Source organism: Uranotaenia lowii, chromosome 3 (assembly GCF_029784155.1).
Source record: "Uranotaenia lowii strain MFRU-FL chromosome 3, ASM2978415v1, whole genome shotgun sequence".
Lineage (NCBI taxonomy): Eukaryota > Metazoa > Arthropoda > Insecta > Diptera > Culicidae > Uranotaenia > Uranotaenia lowii.
This window is the reverse complement of record NC_073693.1, coordinates 11775930-11798196: the sequence shown is the minus strand read 5'-3', so window position 1 is coordinate 11798196 and position 22267 is coordinate 11775930. Positions and strand designations below refer to the sequence as shown.

General features: G+C 34.9%; 1 protein-coding gene across 2 annotated transcripts in view; it reads right to left on the bottom strand.

Annotated features, from left to right (window-relative positions):
• The window catches only part of LOC129750963 (opsin, ultraviolet-sensitive), a 422334-nt gene that overhangs the window by 303092 nt on the left and 96975 nt on the right, over positions 1 to 22267 (bottom strand). The window lies entirely within an intron of this gene.

Here is a 22267-nt window from a genome sequence, read left to right as displayed (position 1 = left end):
TTCCTCTTACAAAAATTTTTAACTTGTCTCTGTCCTCTGGAATGTTTCCACAAGTGTGGAAAACGGCGTCGATTACGCCGGTTTATAAGAACGGAAGCACTCATAGTGTCGAAAATTATCGTCCTATTTCTATTCTTAACTGTTTGGCGAAAGTGTTCGAGACCTTAGTATACGATGCTGTTTACCCGTCCGTGAAACAATTAATTAGTGACGCCCAGCACGGTTTCATGAAAAAAAGATCAACTACCTCGAACCTGATGACATTTACTAATTTTTTGATGACAAAACTCGAGAAACGTCAGCAGGTAGATGTTGTATACATTGATTTCTCTAAAGCCTTTGATCGAGTGCCTCATAGGTTACTTATAGAGAAACTCCGACGCTTGGGACTACCTGAATGGATTACAACTTGGTTTGCGTCGTACTTGAACTCCCGCACAGCTTATGTCAGAGTGAACTCCTACTGCTCTTCGAATTTCGAAATACCGTCTGGGGTACCACAAGGCAGTCATCTTGGACCGTTACTATTTATTCTTTTCGTGAACGATTTGTGCGATCGAATGACTTCATACAAACTATTCTACGCAGATGATTTGAAACTTTTTCGATCAATTACGTCACCGCTAGACTATATTTTACTACAGAATGATCTGAACGCTGTTACGAGATGGTGCATGACAAACGGTATGCTGGTGAATGTTGAAAAATGTAAAATAGTGAGTTTTTCAAGATCACGCAACTTACTTCGTTATGAATACTCTATGAGCAACCATTCCCTCGAAAGGATTGAAACAATCAAGGACCTGGGAGTTACATTTGATAGTCGGTTGAGATTCCACACGCACATTACTACCATAACTGCAAAGGCTTATGCAATGCTTGGTTTCCTTCGTCGAAATACAACTCATTTCAACGATGTATACACCCACAAAATGCTGTATTGCTCGATTGTCAGAAGAATTCTGGAGTACGCAGCTCCTGTTTGGGCCCCGTACCAATCGACACTAAGTCAATCCATTGAAGGTGTTCAACGAGCCTTTATCCGCTTCGCTCTTCGGAAACTTAGATGGAATCCTGATATCACTACTCCATACGAACATCGCTGCAACCTTATACATTTGGATACGCTTGCCCGGAGAAGAAAATTTTTACAGTGTTTGTTCACATTCGACATATTGAGCGGGAACATCGACAATAGCGAACTCCTACAAAATGTTAGTTTGTCCGCCCCTACACGGTCACTCCGGCATCAGCAGTTCCTCTGGATTCCCGGTCATCGGACTACTTATGGTTTCTACAACCCTTTGGACACGTGCAACCGCTACTTCAATCAATGTGCTAGCATCTTCGATTTTGGAATCTCAAAACAGGTGTACAAAAATAGATTAAGGCAACTATCATTATAATTAGTCTGTGCGAAACATTTGTTCTCGAAGACAATAAATAAATAAATAAATAAATGCCAATTAAAATAAGATATAACCAAGATTCAAGACTAAGAGTCGAAAATTATGAGAACAATGTTCTAACTGAAAAAGATATAAATATCTCGTTGAGATATGTGTCGAGACCGACCGTCACATTCGCCATTTTTTCCTCGTTCAAATCCTTGCCTCTCGGGGAAAAACCACACGCACCTTCCTCTATGAAATCCTTCTGTAAACTGTCTCATCATTTCTGTCTCCTAATCAATGATAGTTCTCTCTCATTCAGTTATGCAGCGAGGGCAGCGACATTAATTTCTCTCTTTATCTCCCGTTAACGATCGGTATTTTTGGTTTCGGCTCATCGAATGTTCTTTTCAAGTCCGCAGGGTTGCCATTCTATAATTTCTACTAGTTCTATATGATTTAGATTATTTTTCTGTTGACTTCACATAATCCATTCATATCTCCCATCTTATTCTCTACATTCGTCTCCGCCTCTATACTCCTGATCGATTTTTACATTATAACCTTATGCCAATACTACTACTTACTAACCTTATCCTAAAAGACAATCTTTCCTCTAACTATTTCCATCACCTTTGAAATGATTGTGTATAAGAAAAAGCAAGAAAACAACACAATTCTCAAATGCTATCATTTCTTCACAAAATTATAAGTAACTAAACAAAACAACTTGACAACACCCAACCTACGCAAACCAACTGTTTGTTAAATCTGTTTCTGTAAAACATAAATTATAAATTCGCTCCAAACCAATTTCATATTGCTGAAAATTCCTTTTTTTTATTAGGGTTTCACCATCTTTAAAAAAAATTGTTTTCCCTTTTTATAATTCTCTTTTCCGCTTCCTTAAAATCACTTTTTCAAACTTATCTTCAAATAACTTTTTTTTTCGTACGTTTCTGTTAATATTCTGAGGTTTCATTATTTCTTATATTTTTCTTTCCTAACTCTTCCGTTCTCCTTCATTCTCATCAAACTGTCCATGTTTAGACATCCATTGCATCAATTGAAATTGCAACATTTCGATTTTTACCTCTTTTTAATATTTAACTCTATATTCTCCATCATCGTGCTTTCAGCGTTGTTATCTTCTCTTCATGACATTTTTTAAGGTCCCTTCCATCATTCATTAACATATTGGCTTGGTTTTATATTCGGGTTATTTCCTTTTTTGACTTTTTTTTTTGTTTATGTGTTTTTTCATCCATCTATAATTTTTTTTTAATGAAATATAGTTCCTTCCTTTTACTTTATTTACTGTGTACAGGTTTTCTTTATATAATATCGTGTTGCACTTTGATTTACTTCACATTTCCTTAAATACTTTTTATTAATACCAATTTTCTAAACTCCTTGGAACCTCCCTAGAAAATTTGATGCATTACTAAAGTTCTTTTAATTGTTTTTTTTTTTTTTTTTGTTATTTCTTCAATCTTTACATTTATGCACAATTAAAACTACTTTTTAAGTTAACAAGCAGTACAAGACTCTCTACGAACATCAATAAACATGACCAAATCACGTTTAATGCGAAATAAATTCCAATCTTTAAAGATGTTCTGCTAATTCATTTCTTTAAGAACTAACCCATTTTCCAACATTCTCTAATATTTTCATTAAATTTTATTCATTGTTTTTTTTTTGGTTTCCTGTTCTCTTTTTCTTTTGTTTTCCTGTTCCATTTTTTGAATTTTTCTCTGACATATGATTTCTTTTATTTGTTTTTTTTAATATTCATTTTTTTATTAAGTTCAACGACTTCAATAAGAATTAGAGTTTGTCAGTTTTTTTTTTAAATAGTTCTTCCTTTATTTTTTATTTTTGTTCATATAGATGTTATTATCACTTAATTGCCTTTATTTCTTTATCGCATTATGTTCTCTTTAAAGAACTGTCGTTGTTGCATTCATTTTTTTTTTGGTCTTTAAACTACGAACTCAATGGTTCATTTTTGTTTCACTAACTTTATATCACCTTCTTTTTCGAATTAATCGAACTTTTGCTTTCCTTTTTTAAGGTTGTATTTTTTTTATACAGCAAAAGACTGTTGAAATTTTAAATGCAATAAAAGCCATACCCTAAAATTGACCCAATAATTGATGCTACAGGGGGCAACTCCTTTTTTAATTTATTGCATCAATTTACATTTATCTCAAAATTTTTATCCTTTCATTTTATTATCGTGTATACCCAGGTTATTCTCATGAATTCCCTTTTTATCATAATCATTTTCTTTATTTTTTTTTTATTTTCGCTGTTTTATTCAGACTTAGAACTGTACTTTTTCAATAACTCTGATCCTGTCGTAACAAGTATTATTATTATTATCATTATTTTTGAGCAATTATTTTTGTAATCTTTTTGTTTTGTTTAATGCTACTATGTTTTTTTTGTTTGCTTACCACAATTTTGCAATATTAATGAACAGAATCAATTTTTTTTCTTTTAATTTCTACTAGAATTCTTCCTCATTAAATCTATATTTTTTTGTGAAACTCCTTCTATTCAAAATTCATTATGCTATTTTATTCTTTTATTTTTCTTTTCATTTGCCATTCTAAATTCTCTTTTTATGAACTCATGGGTTTTGTTTCATTTGCTCAAAAGTAATGAATAACGCGAGAGCATTAAAATCTCAGAAAAATAAAAATCAGTATCTTTTGTTTAGAACTTTTTTTTTTTTTGTACACTGTTTTTCATTCCTCTATTAAATTATTCAATTATTATTTTTTTTCTTCATATACATTTTTGATCTTTGACTCTTGACCGTTGATCTCCAATTTTCATTCTATTTCCTCATTTCATCTTTTTTTTTTAATTCGATTGTTTTCTTCATTTCCTTACCTTTGTCATCCATCATTTTCTTTTTTTTTATCAACTTCCATACTATTTATCCAAATATCTCTTTTTTTTTAAATAACAGAATGAATTATTTTTTCTGTTACTTTCTATGAGAATTATTCCTCATTAAATCTATATTTTTGTGAAACTCCTTCAATTAAAAATTCATTATTTTATTCTTTCCTTTTGCTTTATTTATTTTCCATTTAGCATTCAAAATTTTCTTTTTATGAACTAATGGTTTATTTTCCTTTGCTCAAAAGGAATGAATCATGCAAGAGCGCCTAAATCTCAGAAAAATAAAAATCAGTATCTTTTGTGTAGTACTTTTTTCACTGTTTCTCATTCCTCTACTTAATTATTTTTTTTTAATTCATCGTTCCTTTTACTTTCTATTCTTCTGTCTCTATTTACCAATACATAGTTTTTATTTTCCGCTAAGAATTTTCTACTGTAAATACTATTTTTGTGTTAAATATCCAAGTGTTATTCTACATTTTTCATTCTTGAATTTTGACTCCCTGTATTTTTTTAACTGATCAAACTGTATTTTCTATTTTTTTTAAGCGTCCAATTTTCATTCAATTTTCGGTTTTTTTAATTGTTTGGATTTATTTTTTTTTTTAAAACATTCCATTTTCTCTATCCGAGATCCAATTATCCATGTTACTGAATCCATTTATTTTAAAACTTTCTTTTTCCGTTATTCCACCTTTTTTTAGCGCCCTCAGCTTCCCATTCTGGTTTATTTATTTTTTTTGCTTTCCCTCTTGTTTAGTCCCTTTTTTGTACATTACGTTCCATTTCCTTTTTAAATTACTTTCTTTGAAAGTCTTCGTCTCCATTTTTCCATTTTCTTTTCGTTCTCTATTTTATAGAATCTTTATTTTGTCTTTCTACTTTTATTCTTATTTTTAAAATTCTCAATCTTGTGATATTAATTATTCCTTTGTTTTTGTTTTTTTTTTATTTTCTTCCTCTTTTTTTTCATTCTCAAACATTTTTTACACTTCTTTTCCCGCCGTGATCTTTAAATTCTTATTCTCTTTTATTTATATTTGCCATACTTCATTTTTGTTCTTTTCTATACAGAATCTTTTTTAACCATTTGTTAATTCTGTTATTCAATACTTTTGCTCTTACCTTTTGACTCCCTTTTTATAATTTCCTTGTTGTTTTAATTTGTTTTGCTCTTTTTTTCAATTGTTTCTTTTTTTTCAATATTTCCTTTTTACGAAATCTATTTGCGATTTTCAATGTTTTAAAGGAAAGTACGGACCCTCTCTTAGGGGTTTGTACCTTCCATTCCATAGCACTTTCTCTCTCAGAGGTTTGCACATACTTTTTCATAGTACTGCCCCTCTAAGGGGTTCGGACCTTCCATTCCATGGTACTACCCCTCTCAAGGGTTCGCACGTATCATTTAATGGTTCTACCCTTCACGGGGGTTTGCACCTGTCGTTTCATAGTACTGCCCCTCTCAGGGGTTTGTACCTTCCATTCTATGGTACTGCCCCTCTCAGGGGGTTGTACCAGCTTTTTCATAGTACTGCCCCTCTCAGGGGTTAACACCGATCATTAAATTATACTGCCCCTCTCAGGGGTTTGCACTTATCATTTCATAGTACTGCCCCACTCAGGGGTTTGTACCTACTTTTTCATAATACTGCCCCTCTCAGGGGTTTGTATCTTCAATTCCACGGCACTGCCCCTCTCAGGGGTTTGTACCTACCATTATGTGGTACTGCCCCTCTCAGGGGTTTGCACTTATCATTTTATAGTACTGCCCCACTCAGGGGTTTGTACCTACTTTTTCATAATACTGCCCCTCTCAGGGGTTTGTATCTTCAATTCCACGGCACTGCCCCTCTCAGGGGTTTGTACCTACCATTATGTGGTACTGCCCCTCTCAGGGGTTTGCACTTATCATTTTATAGTACTGCCCCTCTCAGGGGTTTGTACCTTCTTTTTCATAGTACTGCCCCTCTCAGGGGTTTGTACCTTCTATTCTGATGTACTGCCCCTCTCAGGGGTTTGTACCTACCATTCTGTGGCACTGCCCCTCTCAGGGGTTTGTACCTTTTACCTAAGATATTGATTTCCATACATTGAAAATAAGTATTGCCCGTCTCAGGGGCTTGTACCTTTTTTACCTCTCCTATTTTATTGTAAGTACTGCTCTGCTCAGCAGTTTGTACCTTTTTTTATTTCACAATAGTACTTCCTCTTCTAATGTTCTGAGATTTCATTTTTCTTTTAAAGATAAGTGCTGCCCCTCTCATGGGTCTTAATTATCGTAGCAATTAACTAACATCAATGCTTCTTTTCTCATAAACTAGTACTATCAGCTTCCAATTGCGAAAAAGAAAGCACAACTCCAAAACAAAATTGTTACTTTCATGTTCTATGGTTTTTATATTGAAGACATATTTGTACATACTGCGCACATCACAACCCTACAACACCGGCAAAAAAAAACCCTTCATTTATAAGAAAAATCAACTCTCTTTGTAAAAAATGAAAAAAAAATGGAACTTAAAGATTTATTACGTGCGAACAGTTTTTTTATCCTGCATACTTATCGAATGCCTGAAAAGTATATTGTTTCATCAGCCCGCGCTCCAAATACTGTTAAAAATGTACATTTTGTTTCGAATACCATCACTGGCATCATCAATCCATTTGTCATTGCAGCTTTTCACTTCAAACTCCCATACAAAGCTTCCCTTCTCAACCCCATGCGACAGCAAAACTTCAAAATCCTGTTTTCTCCAAAATTCCTTACTTTTCAAGCACTTTATACTCCCAGTACTTTAAGGAATCTTCAATTCCCTCCCAAGCTTCCCTCGTCAGCCCCAAGCGACAGCAAAACTTCAAAATCCGGGTTTCTGCTAAATTCCTCTATTATCAAACACTTTACACCTCCAGCACTCAGGGATTCTTCAATTTTCTCCCAAGCCCATCCCTTAGTGAACAAAAACAACCGAACCCAGCAAAAATACACCAATCGTAGCCATTTCAATCACAAATCCATTCGTGCCATTCACAATATAACAAGGAAACATCTCTCCTCATATTTATTCATTCACATAAGCAAACACTTACCGACCACGCCATTGTCGAGACCGACCGTCACATTCGCCATTTTTTCCTCGTTCAAATCCTTGCCTCTCGGGGAAAAACCACACGCACCTTCCTCTATGAAATCCTTCTGTAAACTGTCTCATCATTTCTGTCTCCTAATCAATGATAGTTCTCTCTCATTCAGTTATGCAGCGAGGGCAGCGACATTAATTTCTCTCTTTATCTCCCGTTAACGATCGGTATTTTTGGTTTCGGCTCATCGAATGTTCTTTTCAAGTCCGCAGGGTTGCCATTCTATAATTTCTACTAGTTCTATATGATTTAGATTATTTTTCTGTTGACTTCACATAATCCATTCATATCTCCCATCTTATTCTCTACAATATGTTTAAGTTCTTATTGTGATATGCTCTCCTGATCGGGCCCGATCAGAAGAGAAAAACTAAATTATATTAAGATGAGATATTTTGATATTCAATTTTTTCCTATCTGGATGAGTTATAATTTAGTACTCGTAGGATGTTAAAATATCTCAAATTATATCAAAAAGTCTATGCAACCATAACCAGAGGTGCAAATGAACGTTCAGCGCAAACGTCGTCGAGAAAAGTCGCAAGCTGATTATTTCTTGAAAAGGTTAAGATCAGCTACGACGCCTAACTTGTGGTTGAAAAAAATGAACGCATCGCAACGACGCTGTGGCACGATTGGTTCAAATGACTGCATCTCTTAAGTTCATTCCGATGCTTTGCGAACAGTTCGCCTACTGATTTTAAGGCGACGTCAACCGAAGGATCCGTTCGTTTGAATTTATCGGGGATAAGTACAAACGACCTTATCGAGATAGGGTCGTTTGAACATTCAATTGAATGTTCACTTTTGAACGTTCAATTGTATGTTCGTCTGATGCGTTCGGCAGCCTAAGGCAAGACGCCGAGCCGTGTTAGGATGGGATGGATTATCGATATGGTGCATTGCTTGCGTGTGGTGTTCGGACGTCGCTCGACGATTGAGGGTGTCGGGTGTCTTGTAGCGCGCGGATGACTAGGTAAAGAGAATGAGGCGCAGTTACAGTTTACTTTAAAAGTCCAATTTTACTGAATAAAATGCAAACCGCCCAACTACGGTTGGGCTTGTAAGAGATTGTTTATTCTTTTTCAATCCAATTTGCGGATATTGGCTGTTTGCTTTAGTTCTGAACCTTAAACTAAAGCAAACCATCATTATCCGCGAAATTTAATTTCAGGTTCAGTATGCATGAAAATCTGTTTTCAGATTTCAGATTCCCATTTCAGATTCAGATTTCAGATTCAAATTTCAGATTCAGATTTCAGATTCAGATTTCAGATTCAGATTTCAGATTCAGATTTCAGATTCAGATTTCAGATTCAGATTTCAGATTCAGATTTCAGATTCAGATTTCAGGTTCAGATTTCAGATTCAGATTTCAGATTCAGATTTCAGATTCAGATTTCAGATTCAGATTTCAGATTCAGATTTCAGATTCAGATTTCAGATTCAGATTTCAGATTCAGATTTCAGATTCAGATTTCAGATTCAGATTTCAGATTCAGATTTCAGATTCAGATTTCAGATTCAGATTTCAGGTTCAGATTTCAGATTCAGATTTCAGATTCAGATTTCAGATTCAGATTTCAGATTCAGATTTCAGATTCAGATTTCAGATTCAGATTTCAGATTCAGATTTCAGATTCAGATTCAGATTTCAGATTCAGATTTCAGAATCAGATTTCAGATTTAGATTTCAGATTCAGATTTCAGATTCAGATTTCAGATTCAGATTTCAGATTCAGATTTCAGATTCAGATTTCAGATTCAGATTTCAGATTCAGATTTCAGATTCAGATTTCAGATTCAGATTTCAGATTCAGATTTCAGATTCAGATTTCAGATTCAGATTTCAGATTGGAAATGGCCTTCCGCTCATTATGAGTTGATGTTTAACAGTACATTTACGACTAGCGCTTCAACGTTAACCCAATCATCTCATACTTATACACATTGAGCTTAAATATATTGAGTCCCAAATTCGTGGCGTACACAATATGATTAAGAATAATATTAATACAATATTAATATTAATGAAAAATATGATAATATTTTGTTCACAAGAACTATCAGTAAATGCAATGAAATGATTAACTGTTGGTAGTATATTTCAAACATGATTTACTTTTCAAATGCCAATTAAATTCCTTTTTATTCCGTCCCGATGGAATGAACACTTCGTACAGGAAATGACGTTTGGGTTGGTGGCAAAGGGGTCTGCACTTATACCCCTTCGGCTCCAAACAAAAAGTAATTTTCAGTAAGCAGGACCTCAAATATGAATCTGAAATCTAAACCCAAAATCTTAACCTTAATTCTAAAACTGAATACTTAATATGAAACCTGAATCCGATATCTGAATCAGGATCTGAAATTTGAAATCTAAATCAAAATATGATTCTGAAATATGAATGTAAAATCTCAATCTGAAATCTGAATCTGAAATCTGAATCTGAAATCTGAATCTGAAATCTGAACCTGAAATCTGAATCTGAAATCTGAATCTGAAATCTAAATCTGAAATCTGATTCTGAAATCTGAATCTGAAATCTGAATCTGAATCTGAAATCTGAATCTGAAATCTGAATCTGAAATCTGAATCTGAAATCTGAATCTGAAATCTGAATCTGAAATCTGAATCTGAAATCTGAATCTGAAATCTGAATCTGAAATCTGAAATCTGAACCTGAAAGCTGAATCTGAAATCTGAATCTGAAATCTGAATCTGAAATCTGAATCTGAAATCTGAATCTGAAATCTGAATCTGAAATCTGAATCTGAAATCTGAATCTGAAATCTGAATCTGAAATCTGAATCTGAAATCTGAATCTGAAATCTGAATCTGAAATCTGAATCTGAAATCTGAATCTGAAATCTGAATCTGAAATCTGAATCTGAAATCTGAATCTGAAATCTGAATCTGAAATCTGAATCTGAAATCTGAATCTGAAATCTGAATCTGAAATCTGAATCTGAAATCTGAAATCTGAACCTGAAAGCTGAATCTGAAATCTGAATCTGAAATCTGAATCTGAAATCTGAATCTGAAATCTGAATCTGAAATCTGAATCTGAAATCTGAATCTGAAATCTGAATCTGAAATCTGAATCTGAAATCTGAATCTGAAATCTGAATCTGAAATCTGAATCTGAAATCTGAATCTGAAATCTGAATCTGAAATCTGAATCTGAAATCTGAATCTGAAATCTGAATCTGAAATCTGAATCTGAAATCTGAATCTGAAATCTGAATCTGAAATCTGAATCTGAAATCTGAATCTGAAACCTGAATCTGAAATCTGAATCTGAATCTGAAATCTGAATCTGAAATCTTTTTTTTTTTTTTTTTTGTACGCTTTATTTTTAGAGGGATTAACCAAATGTTTTCACCCTCATTTTCAAGTTTGAACTTTCTACATCACACTAGATTTCACTATATAATGCACTGTTTTTAAGAAATTCAATAAGTTTTTTCTCACTATCCTTGTTGTTTTCAAGGATTTTTTCTAGTCCACCTTCTATTTCAAAGTTTTGTCTCTGGGTGGAATATTTTCTGCAGTCTGTCAAAAGATGTTTCACTGTTATCACTACACCACAAGAACTACACGTTGGTTCTTCCTTCGCTTCCAGTATGTGACCGTGAGTCAACCTCGTGTGTCCCGTTCTTAGTCTCGTGAGAATCCTTTGCTCCTTCCTGCTTTTGACGTCCGTCCATTTTCCTGTGATAGATTTTATTTCTCGAAGTGCTGTGTCCTGTTCGTTCCACCATTTTTGTCCATGTGATCTCCACAGTATTTGTCGAACCCACTTTTGCGCGTCCGCTTTGGGTGTTTTTATCTGGATAATTTCACCGTCTCTTCCAAGATTTGCCAGTCTGTCTGCTTGTTCATTTCCAACTATTCCAATATGGCTCGGAATCCAAACTAGTGCTACGTGTTTTAGATTTTTGTGTTTCAAAATGCTTTGAATGATTGGATGTTTTACTCCACTTTCTAGGGCTGAAAGCACGCTGGCTGAATCTGTGAATATTTGCAATCTGGACGGCCATTTGAATTGCTAGCGCTTCAGCTGAAAATATGGAATACGAGTTTGGCAGTTGACTAGCAATATTTTCATCGGCTTCGTGAAATATCCCAATTCCAACTTTCCCGTTTGCTAATGATCCGTCGGAATCTGAATCTGAAATCTGAATCTGAAATCTGAATCTGAAATCTGAATCTGGAATCTGAAATCGGAAATCTGAATCTGAAATCTGAATCTGAAATCTGAATCTCAAATCTGAAATCTGAATCTGAAATCTGAATCTGAAATCTGAATCTGAAATCTGAATCTGAAATTTGAATCTGAAATCTGAATCTGAAATGGGAATCTGAAATGGGAATCTGAAATCTGAAAACAGATTTTCATGCATACTGAACCTGAAATTAAATTTCGCGGATAATGATGGTTTGCTTTAGTTTAAGGTTCAGAACTAAAGCAAACAGCCAATATCCGCAAATTGGATTGAAAAAGAATAAACAATCTCTTACAAGCCCAACCGTAGTTGGGCGGTTTGCATTTTATTCAGTAAAATTGGACTTTTAAAGTAAACTGTAACTGCGCCTCATTCTCTTTACCTAGTCATCCGCGCGCTACAAGACACCCGACACCCTCAATCGTCGAGCGACGTCCGAACACCACACGCAAGCAATGCACCATATCGATAATCCATCCCATCCTAACACGGCTCGGCGTCTTGCCTTAGGCTGCCGAACGCATCAGACGAACATACAATTGAACGTTCAAAAGTGAACATTCAATTGAATGTTCAAACGACCCTATCTCGATAAGGTCGTTTGTACTTATCCCCGATAAATTCAAACGAACGGATCCTTCGGTTGACGTCGCCTTAAAATCAGTAGGCGAACTGTTCGCAAAGCATCGGAATGAACTTAAGAGATGCAGTCATTTGAACCAATCGTGCCACAGCGTCGTTGCGATGCGTTCATTTACAATCAAAAGTCGGCGTGCTATGTTCGCAAGCCGACGCTTCCGAAGATGAAGTTAGTTTGATGTGGTCGGGAAAAAGTCAAACGTTGCTTACAAAATGATGCGATGCTTTGCACCTCTGACCATAACTTAATCATATCAACCGTTGTTATAATTTAAACAAAATTATAACTCATCCAGATAGGATATATAAACAAAAAATCTTATTGGATTTGTATGCAAAAAAAGATGGCGATAATAGATGAGAATCGAGCTCATCACTTTTCCAATCCCATCCCATCATACCAGTTGTGCGTCCTTGCTTACTACTCTACCTGAGCTTCATAGAAGTTAGTTGTTTATTTTCGTACTGATTCTGCATAGCTCGATCCCGGCTGCTTGTTTATAGGACGGCGCGCAAAGCCAGGCAGCCGTTTGCGTTCCATAGAATTGGCCAATGGGAATTCACATAAGTGTACCTGATGAATTGGAATTTTGATGAATCGGCCCGATCGGGATCGGACAGTTGGAATTCTCAAAGGGAATCGTGAGCACGGGAATCAGGCAGTCGTTTGTGTGGATTGAAACTAGACGATGGGAATTTCTATACGTTTACTTGAAGAATTTGAATCGGACTATTGGAATTTTAAAAGAGATGCGTGCGGACGGGCAGGCAGTCGACTTCGAGTGTCGTTCAGGTGAATGGAATACATTGAAAGTTTACCTGATGCATTGAAATTAGAATGAATTGGAATAGGATTATCAGGATTTGAGAAGAAATACTAGATGTACCTACTGAAATGAACGTTTCGAAAATCCAATAGCCGCTTTTATGGCAGGCAGACCAAAACAGAGAAAAACAACAGCCCCCCGTCTTTTTCTTTCGACTCATACTTCTAAATAAAAGAAAACAGGTTGATTATAGTACTAGATTGAATATAAATACTTAAGCTTTGAAAATATAAATGAAACGATGCCTCAAAAATTATTATTTTCATTCATATAGGTAATCGATTAATTTCAACTTAAAGCTTCCAAAAATGTGTTTGAAAAAATTATTTTATCAAAAGTAGATATAATTCTGTTTTAGAAAAAAACATAAACAATAAATCTCATTTCAAAACTATAACTGAGTTAGATATAAATATCTCGCTAAGATAGGTTTGAGTAACGATTTTGATATGCTCTTCTGATCGGGATGTGCTCAACCCCATTCAAGTTTGTCTATCAGAATAAGATATAATTCAGATTGGAGAAACTTAAAATCGAAAATTTGGAGTACATAATTATAACTGAATCAGATGTAAATATCTTGGTAAGATACGTTTGAGTTATTATTTTGATATGCTCTCCTGATCGGGTTAGCATAAACTGTGGTTTATTGACATTCCACTAAAAATTTTCCTTGAAGCACTCATATCTTGATAAGTTATAATTTTGATAGGTTTTGTTCTGTCCAATATCAAACTATGCTATCTGAATGAGGTATTATCTTGAAAGGAGGATATTTAAAATTGATATAATTTAGCTATGATCGCATAGATTGTTTGATATAATTTAAGATATTTTAACATCCTATGAGTACTGAATAATAACTCATTTAGATAGGAAAAAATTAGTATCAAAATATCTCATCTTGATATAATTTAGTTTTTCCCTCCTGATCGGGATCAGAGGTGCAAAGCATCGCATCATTTTGTAAGCAACGTTTGACTTTTTCCCGACCACATCAAACTAACTTCATCTTCGGAAGCGTCGGCTTGCGAACATAGCACGCCGACTTTTGATTGTAAATGAACGCATCGCAACGACGCTGTGGCACGATTGGTTCAAATGACTGCATCTCTTAAGTTCATTCCGATGCTTTGCGAACAGTTCGCCTACTGATTTTAAGGCGACGTCAACCGAAGGATCCGTTCGTTTGAATTTATCGGGGATAAGTACAAACGACCTTATCGAGATAGGGTCGTTTGAACATTCAATTGAATGTTCACTTTTGAACGTTCAATTGTATGTTCGTCTGATGCGTTCGGCAGCCTAAGGCAAGACGCCGAGCCGTGTTAGGATGGGATGGATTATCGATATGGTGCATTGCTTGCGTGTGGTGTTCGGACGTCGCTCGACGATTGAGGGTGTCGGGTGTCTTGTAGCGCGCGGATGACTAGGTAAAGAGAATGAGGCGCAGTTACAGTTTACTTTAAAAGTCCAATTTTACTGAATAAAATGCAAACCGCCCAACTACGGTTGGGCTTGTAAGAGATTGTTTATTCTTTTTCAATCCAATTTGCGGATATTGGCTGTTTGCTTTAGTTCTGAACCTTAAACTAAAGCAAACCATCATTATCCGCGAAATTTAATTTCAGGTTCAGTATGCATGAAAATCTGTTTTCAGATTTCAGATTCCCATTTCAGATTCCCATTTCAGATTCAGATTTCAGATTCAAATTTCAGATTCAGATTTCAGATTCAGATTTCAGATTCAGATTTCAGATTCAGATTTCAGATTTGAGATTCAGATTTCAGATTCAGATTTCAGATTCAGATTTCCGATTTCAGATTCCAGATTCAGATTTCAGATTCAGATTTCAGATTCAGATTTCAGATTCAGATTCCGACGGATCATTAGCAAACGGGAAAGTTGGAATTGGGATATTTCACGAAGCCGATGAAAATATTGCTAGTCAACTGCCAAACTCGTATTCCATATTTTCAGCTGAAGCGCTAGCAATTCAAATGGCCGTCCAGATTGCAAATATTCACAGATTCAGCCAGCGTGCTTTCAGCCCTAGAAAGTGGAGTAAAACATCCAATCATTCAAAGCATTTTGAAACACAAAAATCTAAAACACGTAGCACTAGTTTGGATTCCGAGCCATATTGGAATAGTTGGAAATGAACAAGCAGACAGACTGGCAAATCTTGGAAGAGACGGTGAAATTATCCAGATAAAAACACCCAAAGCGGACGCGCAAAAGTGGGTTCGACAAATACTGTGGAGATCACATGGACAAAAATGGTGGAACGAACAGGACACAGCACTTCGAGAAATAAAATCTATCACAGGAAAATGGACGGACGTCAAAAGCAGGAAGGAGCAAAGGATTCTCACGAGACTAAGAACGGGACACACGAGGTTGACTCACGGTCACATACTGGAAGCGAAGGAAGAACCAACGTGTAGTTCTTGTGGTGTAGTGATAACAGTGAAACATCTTTTGACAGACTGCAGAAAATATTCCACCCAGAGACAAAACTTTGAAATAGAAGGTGGACTAGAAAAAATCCTTGAAAACAACAAGGATAGTGAGAAAAAACTTATTGAATTTCTTAAAAACAGTGCATTATATAGTGAAATCTAGTGTGATGTAGAAAGTTCAAACTTGAAAATGAGGGTGAAAACATTTGGTTAATCCCTCTAAAAATAAAGCGTACAAAAAAAAAAAAAAAAAAAGATTTCAGATTCAGATTTCAGATTCAGATTCAGATTTCAGATTCAGGTTTCAGATTCAGATTTCAGATTCAGATTTCAGATTCAGATTTCAGATTCAGATTTCAGATTCAGATTTCAGATTCAGATTTCAGATTCAGATTTCAGATTCAGATTTCAGATTCAGATTTCAGATTCAGATTTCAGATTCAGATTTCAGATTCAGATTTCAGATTCAGATTTCAGATTCAGATTTCAGATTCAGATTTCAGATTCAGATTTCAGATTCAGATTTCAGATTCAGATTTCAGATTCAGATTTCAGATTCAGATTTCAGATTCAGCTTTCAGGTTCAGATTTCAGATTTCAGATTCAGATTTCAGATTCAGATTTCAGATTCAGATTTCAGATTCAGATTTCAGATTCAGATTTCAGATTCAGATTTCAGATTCAGATTTCAGATTCAGATTTCAGATTCAGATTTCAGATTCAGATTTCAGATTCAGATTTCAGATTCAGATTTCAGATTCAGATTTCAGATTCAGATTTCAGATTCAGATTTCAGATTCAGATTTCAGATTCAGATTTCAGATTCAGATTTCAGATTCAGATTTCAGATTCAGATTTCAGATTCAGCTTTCAGGTTCAGATTTCAGATTTCAGATTCAGATTTCAGATTCAGATTTCAGATTCAGATTTCAGATTCAGATTTCAGATTCAGATTTCAGATTCAGATTTCAGATTCAGATTTCAGATTCAGATTTCAGATTCAGATTCAGATTTCAGATTCAGATTTCAGAATCAGATTTCAGATTTAGATTTCAGATTCAGATTTCAGATTCAGATTTCAGGTTCAGATTTCAGATTCAGATTTCAGATTCAGATTTCAGATTCAGATTTCAGATTGAGATTTTACATTCATATTTCAGAATCATATTTTGATTTAGATTTCAAATTTCAGATCCTGATTCAGATATCGGATTCAGGTTTCATATTAAGTATTCAGTTTTAGAATTAAGGTTAAGATTTTGGGTTTAGATTTCAGATTCATATTTGAGGTCCTGCTTACTGAAAATTACTTTTTGTTTGGAGCCGAAGGGGTATAAGTGCAGACCCCTTTGCCACCAACCCAAACGTCATTTCCTGTACGAAGTGTTCATTCCATCGGGACGGAATAAAAAGGAATTTAATTGGCATTTGAAAAGTAAATCATGTTTGAAATATACTACCAACAGTTAATCATTTCATTGCATTTACTGATAGTTCTTGTGAACAAAATATTATCATATTTTTCATTAATATTAATATTGTATTAATATTATTCTTAATCATATTGTGTACGCCACGAATTTGGGACTCAATATATTTAAGCTCAATGTGTATAAGTATGAGATGATTGGGTTAACGTTGAAGCGCTAGTCGTAAATGTACTGTTAAACATCAACTCATAATGAGCGGAAGGCCATTTCCAATCTGAAATCTGAATCTGAAATCTGAATCTGAAATCTGAATCTGAAATCTGAATCTGAAATCTGAATCTGAAATCTGAATCTGAAATCTGAATCTGAAATCTGAATCTGAAATCTGAATCTGAAATCTAAATCTGAAATCTGATTCTGAAATCTGAATCTGAAATCTGAATCTGAATCTGAAATCTGAATCTGAAATCTGAATCTGAAATCTGAATCTGAAATCTGAATCTGAAATCTGAATCTGAAATCTGAATCTGAAATCTGAATCTGAAATCTGAACCTGAAATCTGAATCTGAAATCTGAATCTGAAATCTGAATCTGAAATCTGAATCTGAAATCTGAATCTGAAATCTGAATCTGAAATCTGAATCTGAAATCTGAATCTGAAATCTGAATCTGAAATCTGAATCTGAAATCTGAATCTGAAATCTGAATCTGAAATCTGAATCTGAAATCTGAACCTGAAATCTGAATCTGAAATCTGAATCTGAAATCTGAATCTGAAATCTGAATCTGAAATCTGAATCTGAAATCTGAATCTGAAATCTGAATCTGAAATCTGAATCTGAAATTTGAATCTGAAATCTGAATCTGAAATGGGAATCTGAAATCTGAAAACAGATTTTCATGCATACTGAACCTGAAATTAAATTTCGCGGATAATGATGGTTTGCTTTAGTTTAAGGTTCAGAACTAAAGCAAACAGCCAATATCCGCAAATTGGATTGAAAAAGAATAAACAATCTCTTACAAGCCCAACCGTAGTTGGGCGGTTTGCATTTTATTCAGTAAAATTGGACTTTTAAAGTAAACTGTAACTGCGCCTCATTCTCTTTACCTAGTCATCCGCGCGCTACAAGACACCCGACACCCTCAATCGTCGAGCGACGTCCGAACACCACACGCAAGCAATGCACCATATCGATAATCCATCCCATCCTAACACGGCTCGGCGTCTTGCCTTAGGCTGCCGAACGCATCAGACGAACATACAATTGAACGTTCAAAAGTGAACATTCAATTGAATGTTCAAACGACCCTATCTCGATAAGGTCGTTTGTACTTATCCCCGATAAATTCAAACGAACGGATCCTTCGGTTGACGTCGCCTTAAAATCAGTAGGCGAACTGTTCGCAAAGCATCGGAATGAACTTAAGAGATGCAGTCATTTGAACCAATCGTGCCACAGCGTCGTTGCGATGCGTTCATTTTTTTCAACCACAAGTTAGGCGTCGTAGCTGATCTTAACCTTTTCAAGAAATAATCAGCTTGCGACTTTTTCTCGACGACGTTTGCGCTGAACGTTCATTTGCACCTCTGATCGGGATATGGGACAGCTTTGCGAGTACATTTAATACACTCGCGAATTATACTCGCAAGGCTGTCCCATCATTATTTTCTCCTCTACATCAACAAATTTCAAAGCAGAAAAACAATTAACGATATTTTACAACAATTTGGCCGGAAAAAATGGCAAATCCTTCTTCTGTCACTCGGAGTTGAAACATCGCGAGGGGGGGGGGGGGGATAATAAAAAAATGCGAAAAACAAATAAATTGGAATGAATTGCACGCAACAAACTTGTATGCAACAAAGTTCCATACTATATCATTGAACAAAACTTATAAATCAAATACATTTTTATCGAAAAATTCAATTAAATCAAGTACACCAAAGGCGAAATATTTCCTGTAATCTTTCAGTACCGTCAAACGGGGCATCATGCAACAGCGGGGTTAGATTCAACATTTATATAACACCACACTGAATCAATTTTTAATTTAATTTATTGTAGTAAAGTTATCTTTTAATGATTACAAAATGATGATGTCATAGTTTCTAGCATGTTAAGTTAATTTTTTCAATGTTTTTTTTAATTGTTTTATAAAATTTGAAAAATCGGGCAATAAATGTACAAATTTTAAGGTTTTTCGATGCCGAAAAAAACTTTACCCAGTATGACGGATTGGCTTGATAATGTTACCTATAAGTTTTTAACTGGTTTTTTCATGCTTCCGACACTGTTGATGTAAAAATATTTTTAAAACAATCACCCATTTTTTTAAATAAATATTTTTATGATTCAGTTTGGTGTCTGGGGTAAAATGCAACAAAATGCAAATCAAAGAAACACCTTGTAATGTCGTTTCCATGTGCCGGAATATGAATGTTTTGCATCACGCGTTTGTGAATATTGAACTTTCATTCATCCAAACATTTATTTTTATGATTTCAGCTTTCTTTGAAGTATTTAACCCCTAAATGTATGCAGCATCCTTTTTTTCAGAAAAATGTGTAAATCAGTTATTATAGAACAAAAAATCACTACAATTGGTGTTTTCATGCGTTATGGTCTTTACCGCATCGCAAATATATTATAAACTATAAATTTTTATACGTGTTCATAAGCTTTTTCATTAAAATCAAAGTTTGTTGTAAGTTACCCCATTTTCCTTGGAGGGTCAAAATCGCATGTTTTACGAAAATTAAAAGAACTAAAGAAACCAATAATTTTACTAACTACGCTAATTTAATGTCCCACCATCCTTAAAACTTTTGATGCATAAGGGGTAGGATTAACTATGAACATAAGTTTTTTAGAAGCCATTGAATTTGAAAATTATTGCATGTTGCCCCAGTTGACGGTTTTTTTTCTTTCGAATTTTACTTAAAATACTTAAAACTTTATTCATTCCCCCTTCGGATTTTTCGGAAATTTCGAGGGGGGGGGGGATTGACAAAAGAAGAACTTGATATTTGTTCTAGCCTTATCCTAATATCTGTGAAGAAAGAAATAGAAAAGGTAAAGTTTCATGCTAGAAATCCACGATTTTATCTCGATTCGTTGTTTTTACATATGGGCCGGCAGCAGCAGTATACTTATTAATGAATAATAAAAACATACGATTATAGTTGAATCTATTATTTTTATTGCATTAAATTAAACATAAAAGTATAGTTGAATCTATATTAGGTTTTTTTTTGAATGCGAAAATTCTTTTAATCTACGATAAAGCTGAAAATTTTATAGGTTTTATTACTTATTTAGTTCATAAAAATGAAGGCGTTTTCTTTGTGATCATCAATGTATAAACGGTTGACGGTTGAATGAAGTGAAATTCGATATTTGAGGGTTTTCGAGTCATAGGTTTGCATAAATGTTTCAAAACTCTCACTTTTTATGGAAGGGGGGGCCTATATAAAATCGACAACAACTCGAAAAATTTTAAGACGATTTTCATAAAAATTGAATAACGAGCATGAAGAAGTTAAGGACGTGTAAATGAAGTTAAATATTTATCAACACTAGCACTGAACTTTACTTTGGAAGAACGGACTTCCGACTTCCGAAAGACTTCCGACAATGACAAGTGAAGTACTAGATTGTCAGAAGTCTGTGTTCTGTTGTCAGTTCACCAGCGACGCGGACGTTTCTAAAAATTTTATAAAAACTCACAATATTAAGTTTAAGGTAGAGGAAAGTATAGGCTGCTGCTGTGAATGATGGTTGTGATTTTTTTTGCTGCTAATTTAAACTCCTGGAAAAAAATTATTTCTAAATTGTTTTTTCTTGTGTGTTGAAGAAATTGTTTAGAAGTTTGATGCTTGATGAATTTGCATCGTATTGATTTCCTGTTTGGTTGATGTTTTGAGGTGTACAAGCCTAATTTGTTGCCAAAATTAGTGGATAATGTCTAGTGTAACTAGAGCATCGAGCGTCTACACATAATGACCGATGAATAGCACAAAAAGCTCAAGGGAAAGAACATTTCCGGGAACGTTGACTTTAGCGATGTACTCGGGAAGAAATTTGGCATGGGGTACAAAGTGAACAGTAGCCAGGAATCGCCGGTTAAAACATGTTCGCAATTGAAATACAAAATTAAAAAACTGATGGAAGAGATCATCGTCCCAGGCCTGTCTGGATATGCTACAACCGAAGAAGTTTCTGATGAGATCCATTTCTTGTTTTTATTTCCGATTTAAACTGTACATTTTAAAGATAATCGTTTTATAAACTAACCCTATATAATCATAAGAAGCGTTTGGTAGGGAACTCCACGCTTCATCTCTCTCTTGTTCCTGTATCTTTTGCGTTTTCATCACATGGTTGGCCTGGCCGTAGTAGTATCTGCAATGCATGTTCTTTGTATCAGATACTATGTTGAAAAGAAAAATGAGGAACGCAAGTTTTTCATTTTCCAGGATGCATACAAGTTTTGGCCATGTTGGTGTTAGAAGAAGAAGAAGAAGATTTATTAAGTTTATGGTATAATCTGTGGTAAAATGATGTTTAACGCTAGTTTATTGTTTAAAAATTAAGGCGTTGTGCTACAGAAATTATAGGAATAAAAGTTCCCGCAATAGTTTATTATAAAAAAATTTATGAGTTTAAAAATGAGATTCAGTAAATCAATAAAATAAACTAGACGAACTTGTTTCCGAACGCTGCTTTTCGACATCTCATGTCAGTCGGGATACAAAACAAATCGCTCTCGCTCTCGAAAACCCCCTCGCGAAGCATGCTGCTGACTTGTTTGCGAGCTATCATAAACCGGCAGCAGAAAAATGCCGGTCAAATTTTTCCGCGACCAAAGAGCGGGACAGGGCGCAAACAAATTGTAGATACTCTTTCTTGGTCTTCGTCGTTGCCTCTCCACCCCACCCACCTTAGTAGAGCCTTTAATGATAGACTTAATGCGCTGCTGCTGAGTGCTGCCAATCAGCGTTGCCAGATTGAAAACCGCTCAAGTCCGTAGATTTCACGAAAATCGAAAAATGTACTGTTTTCGGCTAAATAAAACTTGATGACCTTTTTTTTTTTTTTTGGTCGTCAGGTAGAATTTTCATTTATCCGCAGAATCCCTTGAATTTATTCGATAATCCGTAGAAAATCCGTAGGAAATGCTGAAAATCCGTAGATTTGGAGCATCGATCCGTAGCTCCGTAGAAAT